The sequence below is a fragment of the Fukomys damarensis genome, unplaced genomic scaffold (genome assembly GCF_012274545.1).
Source record: "Fukomys damarensis isolate Sample0158 unplaced genomic scaffold, DMR_v1.0_HiC HiC_scaffold_11, whole genome shotgun sequence".
Taxonomy (NCBI): Eukaryota; Metazoa; Chordata; class Mammalia; order Rodentia; family Bathyergidae; genus Fukomys; species Fukomys damarensis.
This window is the reverse complement of record NW_022900923.1, coordinates 6,269,582-6,273,556: the sequence shown is the minus strand read 5'-3', so window position 1 is coordinate 6,273,556 and position 3,975 is coordinate 6,269,582. Positions and strand designations below refer to the sequence as shown.

At 38.4% G+C, this 3,975-nt stretch overlaps 1 long non-coding RNA gene across 1 annotated transcript; it reads right to left on the bottom strand.

Annotated features, from left to right (window-relative positions):
- Positions 1-203: 203 nt before the first annotated feature.
- LOC104875126 lies at positions 204-3,275 on the bottom strand. Its single transcript, XR_783956.2, has 3 exons — positions 3,165-3,275; positions 2,171-2,305; positions 204-331 (listed from the first exon to the last, which is right to left on the bottom strand). It is a non-coding gene; the product is annotated as an uncharacterized LOC104875126 (long non-coding RNA).
- Positions 3,276-3,975: the final 700 nt, after the last annotated feature.

The following is a 3,975-nucleotide window of genomic DNA, read 5'->3' as shown; positions in this document are numbered from 1 at the left end:
GAGAGTTGATGTTACTATTCCCAGGAAGCACGTTTTTATTCTGTTCGAGGCAAGAATGCCATAAAAGCCGCTTAATCACCTTAGAAATAAAACATAAACATATTGGAAGTGCTGGGGGCCCTTTTAATTAATTCCATATCACAAAGTAGACTTGTCTAGGCAGGAGAAGTCATAGAAGTTAAGATGAATTTGTTTATGCCCGAATGATCGTTCTGGTCTTTCCTTCCCATGGCAACAAGCTCATCTCTCTGCTGACGATTTCACTGCAGGCAGAACCAGGGATTAACTCTTCTGATGCCTTGGTGTGGTGGCTCCAAAATGCTTACTATCACTGGAGAGAATGAAAAAAATATGTATATATGTTTTTTTAATACTTTCATACTATTTAGCAATGAAAAAGAAGGACTCACCTGAACAAGCATCAAAGCATGTTGCTCAGTGAAACATCACAACTGCAAAACAGCCCCTTATCTTATGAATCCACTCATGAAAACTTCTAGAAAAGGCAAAACTGTAGTGACAGGGATGTAGAGTGATGCTTACTTGAGTGCTGCCGGCACAGAAGATTGACCCAAAAGGGCAATGAAGAAACTTATGCACAAGAAGTGTGTCTTATATCTTGACTGTGGTGGTGATAATACAATTGCATACAAAATATAATCACATTGCCTACTTATACATAGTAAACTTTATTGTCTGTAAATTAAACACAAAAAGCCATCAAAATATTAAAAATGAACAAAAAATCAAACTTCAAATTGTTGCAAAGACAAATAGTATTTTAATAAAATTTTCATTAAAATAGAGGCAAAATGAATTATCAATCTGTGTGGATTTGCAAAGGGCAAGATGAAAGTCCTGTATACTCAGTATGTTTGCTTGACTTTGCTGCACTACCAGAATTTCCAATGTATACTAGGAGTTTTATTCATTATATTTAAAAATGAGAACCCTGACCCTTGAGAAATCGATATTCTGTACATCTGTTAAATGGAGCACCTCTCACATCTCAGCTAAATTGCTTATTACATTACAAACACATAGTATGCAATAAATCAGACTTTGCATGGATTTGAAGTGGATTAAATTAATCAACTCAGTTTTCACTGTAGCTATGTGTGCCATTAACGCCAGCTCTTCATTTCTCCTGCAACCGTGGGCAGAAGCCCAGGTTGCTAAGTGTGTGGTGTTCCTGTGCCACCCACTTGCAGTAAAGTTCATGCGTACGCTCATTATTTTTAATAGTTTAATTGCTCCAAAGAGCTCTCTCTATGTCAGACTCCAATCTAAACACACATACTTTTATTTAAGCTTTCCAAGGTGATTCCAGCCTCCACTGAGTTTTTTTCTTATTTCCTGAATACATACAGTAAATGTGGTACTTTTGACATGTGGTGGCACCTAATTATATAATAATCTTCGCAGTGGTAACAGACAAATTGAGAAATAGGGGTTGGGATACTAGAAAGCAGGTAACTTTCCTAGATGAGGAATATTGAGTGTTTTTGCAGTTGAAGTGTGGAAAAGAGAAGAATATTGGGGCAAATGTTTTAGGTGTGGGTTTGGGGACTATTCCTTCCCGACAGAGGCCTTAGAGAGGCGAGGAAGAGCTGAGAAATCCAGGCCAAAGCGCTCTGCATCACTGGGGTGCTGAGGTAGCCATGGGCAGGGTTAGTGACCCTAAGACTTCTCACCTGGCTGTTTCAGTTTAATAGCCACTAAGGAGCATCTTTAAATTGATTGAGAGATTAATATCAACATTGTATTTTCATTATGTTTTGTCTATGCAATATTCTTATAGCTCAGCTGAAAAAATCTTGGAATCAAAATGCTCTAGTACTGTTTTCCTTGTCACAATGCCTTGACAGCAGCAAAGTATTCTCAATAATTGATTTTTTGTTAATGTAGACTACACAGAGCAAAGATTTCTTGGCTTCTGTGTATGGGTTCTATGGTAGATAAGCCATAGATTCTCCCAGACGAGTTAGTATAATCAATTACTACTAGAAATGACAAAAGTTGTTTTTCTCCTTGGTCCAGTAATTTCATTTTTAAAGCTATGAGGTATGATCAACAATATAGTGAATGCTTCGATGTTTATAAAATAAAAGACATACTGCCATTAATTGCCCTCAAAACACTCCCCTTGCTTTGAACCCACTTATCCTACCGTTCTTGACATTTTCTGAAGCAGCTCTGGAGGTCTGCTTGTGTGAGTGTCTTTGGTGGTGCTGTTAAGGTTGCCTCGATGTCTTGAGTCTTTTCAAAACATTTGCCTCATTGCCATTTTGACTCTGGAGAAAATCTAAAAGTCACATGGTGCCCGATTCAGTGAATAAAGTAGATAAGAGCACGCCACGATGTTTTCATGAGCCTGCCTACCCACGGAATGGCACTGGACAGCAATATTCACCAGCTTTTTATCACACCTCGTAAAGTCACTCACAAAAGAGGACCTCCAGAACTGCTTCAGAAAGTGCCAAAAACCATGAGTTAGGTGTGTTCAAAGCAGGAGTCACAAATGTCAGTGTGTCTTTTAATGGAATAAATATTTTCCTTTAAGCACTCCACATATATTTTGATAACACTTCCTATAGCCTAAGTAATACTAAAGGGTATGTTAAAATATTTAGCCATATATATAATGAAAGAGATAGAGGAGCAGAAAGAGAGTAGACAAAAGAAGAAAACAAAGAAGGAGGTGTAGATGGATGAGCTGCTTTTGATCCAGATGCCTTGCGTTTTGTTTTCCAGTTCTAGACTGCAATTGAGCTGACTCATTCAATGAATAGAACTGTATGTTCCTCTTCACTCACGATTCTCATTGCATGAAGAATATTTTCATCATTAAGTAAATGACACACAGAATAAACACTTCTTTTCAGAATAAAGTTTTAAGACACACCATGGTATTGTTACCCAATATGGCTTTGGAGAGTGACTGGGAATGTGTTTAGCTGTGTCTCTTGTTTCTAATCATTATGTTAAAGCTGTGCCTACAGTTACTCGGTGCGAGCAACCACAGAGAAAAGGCTTGTTTTCCCAGTCCCACATTAGCCCAGGCAACCAACATGGCTCAAATGGGGATGGGATGACGGACTGGGGCTGCTTTAGTACAAATCCCATTATTCCTATTTAAGTTTAATAGTTGCATGCTCTCTCACCAGGAATCCGAAGGGTCATATTGATAATTGTTATTGTTGAGATGACAATTTCAGTATGTTATGTAAAGAAGTAGACTTTCCAGATTCATACATCTCAGGGATAGTCAAGAGGGCAGCAGCTGCCTGGGATAAAAAACACATTTTGATCTAGGATTAGCTACTGTGTTGCAGGGCTCTGCATTATTTCCTCTCAATGGCTGCCTGGAAATGAGTTTTGTTAGTCAGATAATGAGCACAGTGGCAGACACTGAAATAGTCACTGGAAGATGAAGCTCCTCCACCTGGGGGCGAACTGTCACTGGTGCTTGTTCCTGGGGAGATCGACTCAGAGCACAGAATGTCATCTTTTCTATCCTTCTCTGGAAAGCAAATGCAGAAGCTGTACTCAAGGAGGCTTCATCGCATAGAGTTCTTAAGAAAAACAGTTAAGAAGTATGTTAACAGAAGGGTTTTTTTAAAGCTGAATTGCTGTTAAATGAAGGAGAATAATTCATGTTTCACTTCATGATGAGAGTAGCAGAAATTTGATGGTCATCACCATCTTGCACCCAGCAGGAATTTTCTCTGTAGAAGAGTATGGGTAGGTAAATCAACTCCCTGCCTTCAGCCTGGTGGAATTTTCTGACCTAGGTTATTAATAGGTTCAAAATTGTGTGCAATAGGCTCAGGAACCAATTGAACCAATGAACACCTTCATGAAGAATCAATTTAAGGAAAAACAATTTTCCCCATTTCTATTGAAATTGGAAATCTCCAATTACCCAAATAATTGAGCCATAATCCAAAGGTCGATTCATAAGTATAGTGATTT